This window comes from Homalodisca vitripennis, chromosome 4 (genome assembly GCF_021130785.1).
Source record: "Homalodisca vitripennis isolate AUS2020 chromosome 4, UT_GWSS_2.1, whole genome shotgun sequence".
NCBI lineage: Eukaryota > Metazoa > Arthropoda > Insecta > Hemiptera > Cicadellidae > Homalodisca > Homalodisca vitripennis.
In genome coordinates, this window is record NC_060210.1 from 171,222,519 (window position 1) to 171,238,966 (window position 16,448).

Genomic DNA, 16,448 nt, shown 5'->3' on the forward strand with positions numbered 1-16,448 from the left:
GCCTTGTTTCGAGGAAAAGACATGCAAATTTAACATGGAATAGTACCTACACCACCACACGTGCTATGGTAGACATTTTAGTGAACTGGTCAGTAAAATTGTATTTCGTAAAATTTTGCATGGTGAACAGTAAATTCTTAAACAACAGTGGAAACGCAGTGAATGTCATTCCCTTAACGTTACTGCAGACGGATGGCGCAAAAGATAGTGATGACATAGACCTCGGTAAAACTCGTTACCATTTGTCGAATGTACAGTTACGCGTTATGCTGAATCAACCCTGCATCAAGTATAATATACACGGCATTTGAGCTATCCGGTATCCTCGATAATGTTCGGAAGTAAATGGAACATACTGATGGCATGAATGGTTAGATATCCGAGTACATCTGATGTTAACTTTTCTTCATTGAATATCGATTCAACTTAAAACAAAATACTTCGTATGGGAATATTTGAAGGTCTACTACCATAGGAGAGCTTAGAATGTCAATCAGCAATTCCTCCCCATCAATCCTAAAATTATTGTATGTAATGAAGTGTTAAACCATGTTGTAACCAATAAAACAATAATAGTCATTAGGTACTATTGCTCATTTCCTATCCTAGTACTAATATACAAGTCTACTATATAGGCTATTCTCCTACAATCAGCTGTAGCCAACTGTCTTATCTCAAGGCTGTGATAACAACTCTTCATTTATACATACAACTTCCCCATGTTCCATTTCATTCAAACATGTCAACAGAGAAATTTACTTTAGTTAGACTATAGTTTCGAACTCCTCCGCACTGGTCAAATCCTCAGCTTCTGATCCACATGATATTAGGTGACTTCTGAAGCAACTTCAAATTACGTGGACGAATCTCCAGTCATTCTTGGATGTCAATCAGCTCGGAATTGAATATCAAAACATCGTTTAGCCTTTTAATGTTTGTTTAAACAGAGCTGATTCGAACGTAACGAACTAACTACAATTTCGACTAAGAATTCCTCTACAAGGCGTGATCACTCTACACAAGCAGAAGTTTTGATAATCAATAAATAATATTGATCTTATTTAATCATAAAACAAAATTCGGATTAGTGACTAGCCCATACGCTGGCTAGTATCACTTGTTTCGCTCCATACCGAGTTCCCAGAAAAGACCATCCGAAAAATACAAAGCAGTTTCTCGCTAACTCTTAAACTCATAGCCCATATCGGGCACCTATCTCGGCACATACATGGAAACGTAAAACAAAATCTAAAAACCATCGCACATTTTGTAGATCTAATTAAATTATGGAATAGTCATATCCTCTAGCTTCTCCATAGTGTCACGAGAAGTGGTAATAAATTGAGCTTAACGTTAGTTATATATACTACTGAATATTAGGTTAATATCATCTACTGATTGTTAGCTTAATATATTGTACTGATTGTTAGCTAATGTATACTACTGATTGTTAGCTTAATATGTGTATACTACTGAATATCTTCTTATATATATATATATATATATATATATATATATATATATATATATATATATATATATAAATGCGAATGTTTGTTTGTATGTTCCGTTATAACTCTGAAACCAATGCACGAAACATCGTGAAATTTTGTACAGTGATTCTACACGTTCCTGGAAGTAACATAGGCATACTTTTAGAGAGGTGGCTGTTTAAATAGTTTATTTAATTAATTTTTTAATTATAAATCGTTGTTGATGTTAGAGTGTTTTATATTGGATCCGACAGACTGCGCTACGACACATAATACAAAGCGAACTTAACAGCTGTTAATACTTTCAGCTGAAGTTCATCAAAGAGGCAGAAACATTTGTTTACATTTAAAATTTAGAAAATTTTTATTGTAAAGTGCTTGATCAGTAGTGTAATGCAGGTTGCATAGAAGACGTCATTGCCTAATTTTAAATTCAGATTGCACCAATGATCAATAAACTATCTAATGCAATGAAAATACTATTAAACGCTATTGTGAAAACAACCTCATTGTAAAAATCCGTAAATGTTTGCACATAAGTTAATCGAATTTGGTTACATCGAAGGTAAATGAAAAGAGCCGAAAGAAGACACTTTATGATCGAAATTGGGTTTCTTTGATACATTTTCTTGAAGGCACACTCCTAAATAATACTGGAAATATCTTAGACAGAAAATTAATTTTAACAGACCGAATTTGATTCTTTATAACCTAATTAGTTTACCGAAATTCATCCATATACATTAATTGTTCTGAATAACTTATCAACACCTAGCAAAAACCACGAAAGATAGAGGCAGAAATATGGTACATACCTTCATAATGCGCCCAAGAGGCTCACGATGGAACGGCTATCAATTATCTCAGCAATGTTTAGAATGTGATAGAAAAAGAATAAGTGAATATAGTGTACTGTTTTCAACGGGAAATTGCGTGCGAAGCCGCAGGAAACAGCTAGTTAGCTTAATATAATCTACTGATTGTTAGCTTAATATATTCTACTAATATTTATCTTGATATATACTACTGATTATTAGCTAATATACACTACTAAATGTTAGCTATTCTACTGATTGTTAGCTTAATATATTCTACTGATTGTTAGCTTAATATACACTACTGATTGTTGGCTTAATATACACTACTGATGTCTAGCTTAATATATACTACTGATTGTTAGCTCAATATATAATACTGATTGTTGGCTTGATATAAACTACTGATTTTAGATTAATAAATACTACTGATTGTTAGTTTAATATATTCTACTGATTTTTTTTGCTTAATATACATTACTGATTTTTTTGCTTAATATACATTACTGAGTTTTAGCTTAATGTATAACACTGATTGTTAGCTTAATATTATACTACTGATTGTTAGCTTAGTATATACTACTGATTTTTAACTTCCTACGACCATTTCTATAAATATGCCGAACTCATCACGTCATCTTTTCTAACGACGTCCAATTCGTTCATAGACATTTGTCATGGACTGTTGAAGCTCATTTGGCACTCAACCATGAGTTTAGCAAGCAGCGGCCGACGCTGTGGAGAATCTTCATAGTATTTAAATAAACATTTTGAAACTGATTCAACTAGGACAACATAACACTTAAAACTTTAAATACATTAGATCGATATATGATTATTTACTGTTGGTATCAATCTCACGTTAAACGTATTCTGATGAATTATTGTGAACTCTCAGGATGGTATGTGATAGCTAAACTAGTTCCATTACACTTTGAGACTAGTTATCGGTGACTTGTCTATTACTCAATTTTTCTCAGCAAACTATTACACACACCATCCAGCTCTATTCGCTATCCAGTTTTCAGTAAAATACTTCTTCCTACATCGCCCACCTTTCAGGTTTATCTCAAGATAACACTATAATCACTCACAATGGACACAAGAAGAAGAAAGACATCACCTTGTCCTGTCCCAACTATCTTTACCACTCTGGCTCTGCCAAGATAGAACACACCAGGAATCACGGGTGGATAACGGTTTTTCTGGCGCATTTTCGCCTCCACATCACTAGCATCCAACGGACACCTGCGCTCTTCCTCGCCCACGCCCCTGCCATTGTTATAGTGTGTTCCGAATAGTTTACAGTGTTGTTGAGAACGTTTCTGTTCCCTCTGACACATCGCAAACAATTTGAAAAAAAGACACAAATGGATTTTGTAAAACTAAAACGTAATTTATATAGAACTTAGTGTGTATTAATGAATGAGTATTAAAATTTATTATGTTCCTATAACATAAGAAAAAGTAAGTCACCAACAATATATAACGGAAGACAGTTATAGTTCACAGTTTCAATTTAGTGTTAATACAGTAGTTTCTGTTTACTCTATGGTTTCATGTAATTGAGTATCACGCAGTAACATCGTGCCAGTGTGTTCACACGATATTTTAAAAACCTCCGTAAGTACCAGATTGTACGTATATTTACTGTGAGAAGACTGTTAGTGGAGAAATTTTAATGTCAAGCTTTGTATTACTTATACAGTTCGGAGGCACAAAGTAATTGATTTCTGAGAAAATAAAAGTTGGACTTTCCTAAACCTGTCAGCTGTTTAAGGAATTCGAATATCACACTACCATTATGTAACTCTTAAGGTATCCTAGCCGTCTATAGATATGAATAAATGTTCTCTTCAAATCTTTTCAACAGCAAACTACTATTGATTTACAAGTATAAACATAGGGTAAACTGTAAATCTACAAAAATTACAAGTATTAAAGAGATAAATATATTGAAATAAAAATTAAATTTGGAGTATCCAAAAAATGTGGAAACCGTCTAAATTGTTTGACTTTTACGTAGACGCATCATTATCCCAATTACGGCATCCCGGTCGCCCAGCGGAGGGCCAGGAGAGAAAGCTTCGTATTCTAGTAAGTAGTACCAGTTTACTATCTATATAGAGGTATTAAATTGTAAGAACTTTCTTATGTGTAAAACTGTGTGAAATTACCAATGAGTGTGTGTGTTAGATGTGAGTGGAGCAGAGGTTAGAAGTCAAAGGTTAGACTGCTCGTTATCGTTATCATTATCAGGCAAGGTCAGTTCAATCAGCCGTACACTGGCTTGCCCAATCAGTTGCCAACCTTGTATCATTTCAACTACCGTACTGTAACTTTCCTGTAATGATCAGATTACACTTTCTACTACTAGGATTATAACGTTGCTATTGTTGTATGAAACACATAATAAACTACGGTATATGGTTATTTATATTACTAACTTATGATTCCTACCTATACACAGTGATTTCAAAAGTTCTGAAACAGTGTAATTCAAATCAGATATCAATCTATACGAGATAAAGATATGCAATAATCTGCTTGTGGCAAAACTTAATACCATCACGCAACGTGATATTCTTCATATCCAGTTTTTCCGCTGAGATCTTGTCTTGCGTAACAGCTGGGGGTAGACTATAAAGTGACTTTACAAGGTACGTTCATGTAGCCTATCACTACCAAATTTACATCAGTATTATTTTATTGCTTTCAAGTAATATAAATATTAAATGGCGTGTACCAATAATAAATAGTACTAGATCCAGCAGAATGCAGATAAACAAACGCGCACAACAGTTTCTTCACCGAGTAGATCTACTTGGCAATACATAAGGATAGGTTATGCTACTTATATGAACTACTTCGACAAACTATATCGATGGATATCACTCTCAGCTGAGTGCTCTTGTTGTCTGTCATTTGCTATAAAAGAATGAGATCAAGATAATGTAACATAAGGATGGGCTAGGCTACGTATATCAATTACTTCGATAAACTGTATCGATAGTTATCACTCTCAGCTGAGTGCTCTTGTTGTCTGTCATTTGCTATAAAAGAATGATATCAAGATAATGTAACATAAGGATGGGCTAGGCTACGTATATCAATTACTTCGATAAACTGTATCGATGGTTACAACTCTCAGCTGAGAGCTCTTGTTGTCTGTCATTTGCTATAAAAGAATGAGATCAAGATAAAGTAACATAAGGAAGGGCTAGGCTACGTATATCAATTACTTCGATAAACTGTATCGCTGGTTATCACTCTCAGCTGAGTGCTCTTGTTGTCTGGCATTTGCTATAAAAGAATGATATCAAGATAATGTAACATAAGGATGGGCTAGGCTACATATATCAATTACTTCGATAAACTGTATCGCTGGTTATCACTCTCAGCTGAGAGCTCTTGTTGTCTGTCATTTGCTATAAAAGAATGATATCAAGATAATGTAACATAAGGATGGGCTAGGCTACGTATATCAATTACTTCGATAAACTGTATCGCTGGTTATCACTCTCAGCTGAGAGCTCTTGTTGTCTGTCATTTGCTATAAAAGAATGATATCAAGATAATGTAACATAAGGATGGGCTAGGCTACGTATATCAATTACTTCGATAAACTGTATCGCTGGTTATCACTCTCAGCTGAGTGCTCTTGTTGTCTGTCATTTGCTATAAAAGAATGATATCAAGATAATGTAACATAAGGATGGGCTAGGCTCATAGATTACAATAAGACCAAATAAATGGGCTATGCCTATCTTGCCAACATTGGGACAGGTGAAGCCAGGTCTGCCATGTTGTCGTGGGATAGAAACTCAAAACTACGCTCCGATTAGTGTAAAAATTCAGTTCTCCCGTTTCAATCAACTCATGATTTACCCTACTTATAATAAAGAAAATACTTTGAAACTTTGTATGAGTGAAGTCAATAAGCTATGGATGCCTGTGGTATCATTCAAATGTTCAAAAAAATTAGTTTTGCAATTTAAATAATTAAATAAAGTCGAGAATTATGTTTACATTTTAAAACTTGACATAAAAAAGTTAGTCGGCTGCTACTTTTGCCGTTTTTTGGTCAGGCAAGTTTAAAAACGGTGGAAAATGTTGTTGAATAGTTGAAGTTTTCAGAACATATTTTCTTTTTTAATTAGCTCTTATGGTTTGGCCAGAAAGTTATTGTTTGTGAGCCGTTAGTTTACGAGTGCCGCGACCGCTTGGAGCTCAACGCTCCGTGCCGGGTCATCTGTTTCCTCGTATCGTACATTATAGCATATTATAAAAAGTGAGTAGAACACCCTTTATTTGTACTTGTTTACAGTAATTACTTCAAATAAAATCACATAAGTTATGTAATTAAGGAAGGAATTCAATCTGAGTCAATACTCTAAACTAAGAATAACTAAGAGTTTATTTGCTATTTATTTTTTGCATATATATACTATAATATGAGCAAAGTTTGTATATGCGGGTAAATTATTAGATGAGGGAAACATGACTTTAAACCTTATAATCCTTCAGCTCAAAATATCCCAAAATACAATATCTAAAGTTTGTTTACATAATTATTGTAACAAAGTGTATAAAGGTTTAATAAAATATTTTGTTAAGTCTGTAAACATTTATTATACAATTAGTAAGGCAATAAGTAAGATTTATAGATGAATTATAATAAAGTATGGAAAATTACTTAAATGTACAATAAAATATAGTTTCAACTTTACAACTCAGTTAATTAATTTTAACTAATCTGTAATACTCAGTTGAGAAGAGGAGGAGGTTTTAAGTCATATATTATAAATGTTAGTTTATTGACCTTCGTTTATTGACGCTTTATCAAACAGTCCGAATTCTGAAAAAATTGATCCTGAAGGAACAATCTTCTGGTTGAAAGTTTAATTTTTCCTTTTTAGTGAAGCATCCAAAAGCAACACATGATATAGGCATTGTGTGTTTGTGAAGAAAACATCATCCACAAAAAAAAACAAGTTAAACAAGAGTAAACAACAAGATGTTTAGCAACACGCCGGAAGCACACGCGTCAGTAAGCGGAGTGTATGGTGACTACAGTAAGCTCGACAAGGGCGAAGTGAAGAGCGGGGGTGCAAGGCGACGCTCCTCAGTAGGGTGACTTACGCCCGCGCCGCCATATTGTTGAGTATTAGCCGCTCCGCAGTGGCTTCACCTGCGAGCACCCGATGTCCTATCTATTGGTCTTATTGTAATCTATGGCTAGGCTACGTATATAAACTATTTCGATAAACTGTATCGCTGGTTATCAGTCTCAGCTGAGTGCTCTTGTTGTCTGTCATTTGCTATAAAAGAATGATATCAAGATAATGTAACATAAGGATGGGCTAGGCTACGTATATAAACTATTTCGATAAACTATATCGATGGTTCAGTTGAGAGCTCTTGTCTGTCATTTGCTATAAAAGAATGAGATCAAGATAATGTAACATAAGGATGGGCTAGGCTACGTATATAAACTATTTCGATAAACTATATCGATGGTTCAGTTGAGAGCTCTTGTCTGTCATTTGCTATAAAAGAATGAGATCAAGATAATGTAACATAAGGATGGACTAGGCTACGTATATCAATTACTTCGATAAACTGTATCGCTGGTTATCACTCTCAGCTGAGAGCTCTTGTTGTCTGTCATTTGCTATAAAAGAATGATATCAAGATAATGTAACATAAGGATGGGCTAGGCTACGTATATCAATTACTTCGATAAACTGTATCGCTGGTTATCACTCTCAGCTGAGAGCTCTTCTTGTCTGACATTTACTATAAAAGAATGAGATCAAGATAATGTAACATAAGGATGGGCTAGGCTACGTATATAAACTATTTCGATAAACTATATCGATGGTTCAGTTGAGAGCTTTTGTTGGCTGTTATTCGCTAATAGAAGAATGAGAATAAGTATTACTCATCAAATACTGTACTTAATTTCTAAACTTGATCACTACATTATTGTTTGTTTGGTAGCTTTAAAATATATTACTGTGCTATTTTAATCTAGAAATTAACGTCTAGGCGCATATAATAAACCGATACAACGGAGTATCGAAGGGCCGAAATAACGTAAAGAGAGAGTTATCGCACAGACGGACAGCCTTCTGACCTTTTGACCCCAAAATTGTTTTCTTCTTTCGACCAAGAGAAGCCCATGTACCAAGTTTCATGTCTTTAGAGCTTTTCTATCAAGAGTTACCGCACATTCAGCGACGGACAGACAGATGGCATTAAGAGGCCCTTCGCGTGCTTAATAACTTACCTCTACAAGTGAAAGGTAATAAGAAAACAATACACAATAATACAAAGTAATACAAACAAATTATATGAAATTTATATATTTTTGCTACCATCTATGGCAATAAAAGATAAAAAATAAAATATAAGATTTTTGTGATTCGGGTAATACTGAATAAGTTCAAGTGTATTTTAAAATATCAAACGTTGGACAATATTTACTACAAAAAGAATATAAATGCACAGTCTACGTCTCATAAATACACTTAAACTTACACGAAGTAGCTTTCATCAATGATGATAACATATTGAATTGTGTTTCAGAAAAATCTTTAATCAAGTAGGATTTTCTACAGCACAATTTAACGCTCAGCAGAAATGATCGTATTATTACATTCATTTCGGTCAACTAAACGGGGACCACAGTAATCCCCCCTCCCCTTCACCTATCGTGCATTCCCATTAAGTTATATTATAAGGAACTGGTCAAAAACGCGATTCAGAGTGAAAGTTGCTGCAACATGAATGTACGGTACGACGAACCATTGAGAGTCACTGCTCTAAACAGCTGTTTCCTAGAAGACAAGGCCTGATTGCTAGTATATCGTCAAGGATGTGACGTTATAGTGTCGGAGGCGAGAACCAATTTGTATTATATAAGTACATTACCTAGTTTTTCGTGAAACCGATAGATAAGTTTACAATATGGAATGAATCAATTGTCAACCGCACTATTTTTAAACGAAACCTACCTAAATCGGTGGGTAACGAAGTAACAAAAATTATTCATGAAACTTCTCTCTCACATAGGCTAATATTTTTGTAATTTAACGGACTTAAAACCGACCTTCAAACACACAAGTAATGGTTATATCAGCTCAGATAACGAAGTAAAGATACGAAAAGTCACCATTTTCAGATAAAAAGGCATTAGTTAACTAGTTGGCCGACGCGAATTTATCTCGCTATTTTTTTGTGTCTGTAGGTGGGTCTTTTAAAGGGATGGACGAGAAGAACGCATTAACCAAGCTTCTGAAATAATAGAAATTCAGACTGGTTTGCAACTTCACTCGGTCTGGTTTAACTAATATGATGTATTAGTCTTTGTCGGTTAGCGCAATCAGGGATCAAATGGGATGCCCAGAAGATTCAGAATCCAAAACGTCTACGACGATGAACGAAAGCAGGTGATTCCAGTTGTGAGTACTTCCAAGCAATATCGCCACATATTTTTCATTTTATTTTATCACCATACCCATTTGTGACTTCTTAAATCGTAAAAATGGATTTAGTCGAAATACAAACTGGTTTAGAATGAAACACATTTTTATTAATTTGACGATTACTCTTCATGTCCCCTTTTTCTTCTTTCTCCCCCCCGCCAATCCCAAACAACAACCACCCTCGTACCCTCTTCTAATTATGGCTGAGGTTAAGCACTATTATGCACAAGGAGTTGAAAGTGTGCAAAAAATAATCACTGCGGCTCTATACTGAGTGAAACAGAGTTACAGAGTACTCTTGGCAATCCGGTACACACTTGGGCGTCTGCCGCAGTCAACGTGTTAAAACTATCTTACCTTCGAGTACATTATATAAAATGTAAAAGCAAAACTTATATTGAAGTAAACTGATGTTGAGTACAACTTCCTTTCTGATAAATTTTATGTGGAATAAAAACTTTGAGGCACTGGAGACAGACGTTTATTGTAAAATGTGATGCCATAAGAGGTTTTATATGTTATTAATGGTAACAGATAGTAAAAAACCTATGAGAACAAAAGATGTTATCAGCTTTAATTTTGTATCCGGAAAATTTTCTGTAGGAGATGTAGACGAAAACCCACAAAAGGGGACTTTTTAACCCCCTCTTCCACCACCCCCAGAGTTGAGGACTTTCCGTACTTTCTACTACCCGGTACTCCGAACTACAGGTCGCATAGTTGGGTTTTCCGCTTGTCTTTGCTTCTAGACCCCCTCATTTAGCCAACGTTGACTATACTATATGTAGCCTAGCTACCCCAACACATACAAATGTTATTTTGGTGACTTGTGTATCATATAATAAAAAGAAAGAGTGTGTAGACTCGTTTTATTTAAACACTGCATGAAGCTTATTAACTAGGCGAACAAATTAATAATGAATATATCATGTGACGAGATATCTCGAGAAAGGTTTCATCTGTAGATATTAAATTTGGCAAGAAACTGAATTTCTACTTAAACAAGAATGAGTTCGTGATGGAGCATGTCCAATAATGGAATTTGGCTGAGCACCATTATAGCCTATCATTCAGCAGGTTGACAAAAATTTAATTTTGTCTGTGGGGTAATGTAAATATTTCTTTTCTGTATGTTTGTCGGTCCGACTGTCTACCCACAGAATGGAATCAGTTATTGACTTGAAATCTTGCATGCATTCTCGGCGAAGGCTTCTACGCGACACATGGTGTTGCATACCTTGAACAATTACGTAGATCGCAAGGTTGGAGATGGCCATCACAGAACTTTGTTAAACTCAAATACCTACACCTATTGTAAGTTGTAGAATAAGAAGAGTAGTGAGCCATGTTTTGCTTGGCGACACTCCACAACGGGGCTCTCCATGTATCTACTCGGTATTCTGTACTCGCTGCTGGAAGGATTGACAGAACTTCAACCCTCCTGTGATAGTGTGATGACCGATGACACAGACGTCTACACCAATATTGTGAAATCTAAAGACCGCAGGTCCATCGGTCAAATTTCTGCTGTTATATCGCGATAACAATTTGTTTAATACGTTTATATGGATAAAGTTGTTAGCTAAATGTTTACTGTGCACTGTTCATAGATTTGAAAAGTCTTGTCATGTCAAGTGGTTTAAAAGCTAAATAAATTTAAAACTTTAAAATACAATAAAACAAAGCGTATACTTGACAAAACAATACAATAAACTTGAAAATACAATTAAATATGCATGTTATTATAAAATATAAAAAAGATTTTGACCTAGGTGAGCATATATAAATGCTCTTTTATGAATTTCTACAATTTATAAAGAAAAATATTAATCTATAACATTTTACTTATAATAAACGTAGCAAACATATTTAATATACAAATTTACTTAATGAAACGATTAATTAGCTCATAAATTTTTAGAAGATTACCATTATGATTCGGGTAGTTAAACTAACTTTATTACTCATATTTTGCTAACTAAACCTTAACATTTTCTGTACCAATGTCGGGCTTGATAACGAACGGGATATTTGCAGCAGCCCTCTACCATATAGGAGAGATATTATTGTGTATAAATAAAACTTTTCCATCGTTTCATATCTACTGACAGACAACGACACCAGTCTATTTTTTAAAATAGCGCAATAAACTATAAATGTATATGAAGATTCAGCGGCTGTCAGTGCTCGTCAATGTCTTACTCATTGCAGGATAGGCCTACGGTGACTAGAACCGACTGGTCGTGAAATCGAAAGGTGGCCAGTTAGTCACCGGTGAGTCCGGTCGTTCTCCCAGAACACGCTCCAGGTGGTTTTCCTGACTAATATTACTTAAAACAAGACAAGGGGTTTTGTCTATTTTTTTATCTCTCTGTATCTGGAAATACAATTTAGGAACAAGCAAATATAAAAAATGGAAAGGACATTTCAATGCCTAATTACTAAACCTTATTTACGTCGTTCTATGGGGGTGAGATAGTAGGAAAAGAGACGCCCCCAGGGCACCAATAGAAATAAACAAAAACATACAGACTGGTATATAATTTGGTTTTACAAGGTAACTTTAGATATCGCTTCCTATTTTTACGAGTTAAGATTATTTATTACATATTTCAATCCTTCACCTAAACATCTCTTCTCCGAAATATACAGTCTCGTACTCCCAGCGAAGAACATTTAAGGTTACTAGATTTCTATCAATTTAACATTGTTGTGTATTAAACGTTGACGTGCTTAATATATAATAATAATAATAATAATAACAACAACAACAACAACAATAATAATAGTTGTTTATTACGTTTTTTGTGAACATACTGTCTCAACATATTAAAATAGAGTACATTGAAGTTAGTAACTAAAGGCAATAATGGTTTAAGTAAATAATAATTTCCGTATATGAAAGAATCAGGTTACTGTGATTATTATATTTTGAACTCAATGTATGTGCAGTTAAATAATAACAGGCTAAGAAAAACAAATTTCAAAAATGTTGTTCTTAAGAAGGAAAAACATTAAATAGGTACCGTACCCAGAACATTTGTTTATAATATAATTAATTGTATATTTGGTATTTTTGGCTTTTAATACAGAATTATGTACTAGCAAAACTATTTATAATATAAATAATTGTCAACATTGTAATATTTAAAACCGGTGTACAAAATACATAGCTGTTTATCTAATTCCAAAACGATGGAGATTGATATTTTACCTTAAAAGTTATCCAATCAAATGTCACATGATCCTTTCGTCGTAAGAAAAACTCCACATTGTAAAATGTCACAGATAGCCTTAAACCAAACTTGAGAGGGTTTCAAGATAAGATTTGCACTGTTATTGATTGACGCGCATCGGAACACAGGTCTCACCACACCCCGACACCAGCTAGGCAGCAACTACACTGACTACTGAACTGGGAGTGGAGCGGACTGGGTTACTGACATGACTGACGGACGAGGGGGAGGGGCGGCACCCGCTCTGTCAACTACAGTAGAGTCGCCAACATTGCAAATGGAGAATTCCCTAGATAGGAAAAGGTGGTAAATCTACTTCATCTTTTTTTAAGTAGGTATCACAATATTTATGGCCGCTGCGGCTACAGTTTTACTTAATACATGCTTATTTGAATTGCTTATTTGGTTACTCCTTTAAAAATTTAACATTTGTTACATAGGAAACAAATTTATTTTCATATTTAAAAAGTTATTGATGTTTTACTTGGTTAAACAACAGAAATTAAGACACATGATAAAAATAATTTCAATTTTTGTTACATTTTTGTATTAATTGATAGGTAAAATTTCCATTATACTTCTATACCCTATAATAAAAAATATTGCTATACAGGGTGTACATAAAGTCCTGCACGGGTATAATATTTTCTGAACGATAACAGATAAATCAACAAGATTTGGTACATCAATACTACACTTAAAAATCTACTTTTTGAAGGAACTATGAGTTTTCTGTAATATCATGGGGACGTCCCGCAAGGAGTCGGAAGGAAATCTTAAATAGGAGCATAGGTCAATATGCACATCATTTTAAAGGACTTATGTATCAGAGTTTAATGCCGCAAACCGCACTCAAAAAGATTGATCCAGTACAAGATGGCGGCTGTTCAAAGGTTTTACTTGGTTACATTTTATTAGTAGCCATAACCCCAGTAAAACAAAACTGCAACCAAACGAATACTGCAGCTAACTACTACATTATGCTTGTCAGTTGTACAGAAGTGAATTATGACGTTAGTTATCTTCAAGGGTTACAAATTTGGTCCTAATATATTGATAACGGGGAAAACCTGATAACAGTAAGAATTAGAAATCTGTTATCTTTGGGTCGCAGTTAGGACTTTCCTATTAGCCAGTCTACTCATAGTAGGCTATTCTAGTTTTCTTGTTTTAGTAGTGCTGTCCATCTTTTCTATCAGTGCGCTTTAGTACAAAAGAGTTTGTCGTATTGCTTGTAGTTCTTCAACTACACTATGTCGCTTGACGAACGTGAACGTATAACACTTCTTATGATGGTTGGTTGGGGAAATAACAGACGATCACACGAGGAAGCATGCCATTTATTTAATGACTACTTTCACGAGAGGCAGCCGAACATTCACAATTCGAACATTTACTCTGAAAACATTCGGTAAGTAAACATATTTTTTAAATAAAACATTTGAACAGCCGCCATTTCGTACTGGATCAATCTTTTTGAGTGCGGTTTGCGGCATTAAACTCTGCTAGATAAGCCCTTGGAATGATGTCCATATTGACCTATGCGGGATGGACAGCACTACTAAAACAAGAAAACTAGAATAGCCTACCAGGAATAGACTGGCTAATAGGAAAGTCCTAACTGCGACCCAAAGATAACAGATTTCTAATTGTTACTGTTATCAGGTTTTCCCCGTTATCAATATATTAGGACCAAATTTGTAACCCTTGAGGACAACTAACGTCATAATTCACTTCTGTACAACTGACAAGCATAATGTAGTAGTTAGCTGCAGTATTCGTTTGGTTGCAGTTTTGTTGTACTGGGGTTATGGCTACTAATAAAATGTAACCAAGTAAAACCTTTGAACAGCCGCCATTTTGTACTGGATCAATCTTTTTGAGTGCGGTTTGCGGCATTAAACTCTGCTAGATAAGCCCTTTAAAATGATGTGCATATTGACCTATGCTCCTATTTAAGATTTCCTTCCGACTCCTTGCGGGACGTCCCCATGATATTACAGAAAACTGATAGTTCCTTCAAAAAGTAGATTTTTAGGTGTAGTATTGATGTACCAAATCTTGTTGATTTATCTGTTATCGTTCAGAAAATATTATACCCGTGCAGGACTTTATGTACACCCTGTATATAGAGGCATTGCCTACATAAATAAAATATATTAGCATATTTTATGTATATGACATATTATTTTATCTAAAAATAGTTTTCTCTGTGTGAAACTTGATATATGAGTTTATTTTAGTTGGGGAAAGGTACATTTTGAGGTCTTATGGAAATTGAAAATATCAACCTATGAAAGTGTTGCAAACTTCAAACCAGAGCTGATCACACAAATAAATTATTTGAAATGGATTTCAGATGGTCTTTTATTGTTTATAATTCACTGAGAGCATTAAAAGAAAGGCCTGGACTCGTCATTTTTATATATTTTCCCTGCTTAGAGCCCAACAGCTTTTATATTAACACTTTAAAAGTTAAGTAAGGTAAGGATAGCAAAGAAATTTCACTGTTATTATTTTACTTTTTATTCAGTGAAGTTTAGCCCTTATATACATAAGGAAGGGTTAAAGTTTACTGAATAAGAAGTAATGTAATATTACTGAAATTACTTTGCTATCCTTACCTTACTTAAATTATACATATTTATTTATTTAAATTGTGTCAAACAGTACAATATAAGTAAAGTTGGAGTTAACATAATATCATTTAAATTACTTAGCTTTTTTTTGTGTTTTACAGTTATTTGTGATACAATGTTCTTAGTATCTTTTATAACATTAAAATAATTAATTGGCTTTAAAATAAAATATATACTGTAAATGTCAAATGGAGGTTACAATAACATGAACTGTAAATAAAACACAGTAACTGGAAATACTGATAAAAGAAACTGTATACAGTACAAAGTAAGGAACAAATAAACAGACCAGCCTACACTATTGTAATGAGAAAAGCAATAGTGTAACACTTACTACATGCAAGTGACTACTCACAAAGTAAGGAAACAAAATAAAACATATTAATTATGTTCTTAAAAGTATGCAGTGCAATCTTTGCTTTGTACAATGTTTGAAGTGCTATAAATAATCTATCTTCCCTCCTCTTTAAAATACCTAGATCCTCTAAGTACTGAGTATAATTTTACAGTATATTCAGCCTGTTTCAGTGATGTATTAATTAGAAATAGTGCATGTCCAATCATTAGGTCACATAAGTAGCCTTGAAGACATATCAGTTAGGGCTGTTATTATGTGACAGTGGGTTGTAACTGTAATAGAATTAACATATACCTTCCCATCATGGGTGTGATTTTTTATTCTCTTTTTTTATTCGCCTGAGCTCTCAGGCTATGCTGGCTTGTTTAAATCACTGTGGCTATTATTCCTCTCATGATTGGGTGTGATTTAAGTTGA

At 34.2% G+C, this 16,448-nt stretch overlaps 1 protein-coding gene across 2 annotated transcripts in view; it reads right to left on the minus strand.

The window, feature by feature from the left end:
- The window catches only part of LOC124360616 (transmembrane protein 198), a 51,557-nt gene extending 38,314 nt beyond the window's left edge, over window positions 1-13,243 (minus strand). Inside the window, exon 1 of one of the 2 annotated variants that reach the window (XM_046814379.1) lies at window positions 13,013-13,243. The gene's annotated coding sequence lies outside the window, so the exon portion shown is untranslated. The remainder of the gene's footprint in view (window positions 1-13,012) is intronic. The other variant, XM_046814377.1, reaches the window with a different exon arrangement.
- Between the last annotated feature and the right edge of the window lie 3,205 nt (window positions 13,244-16,448).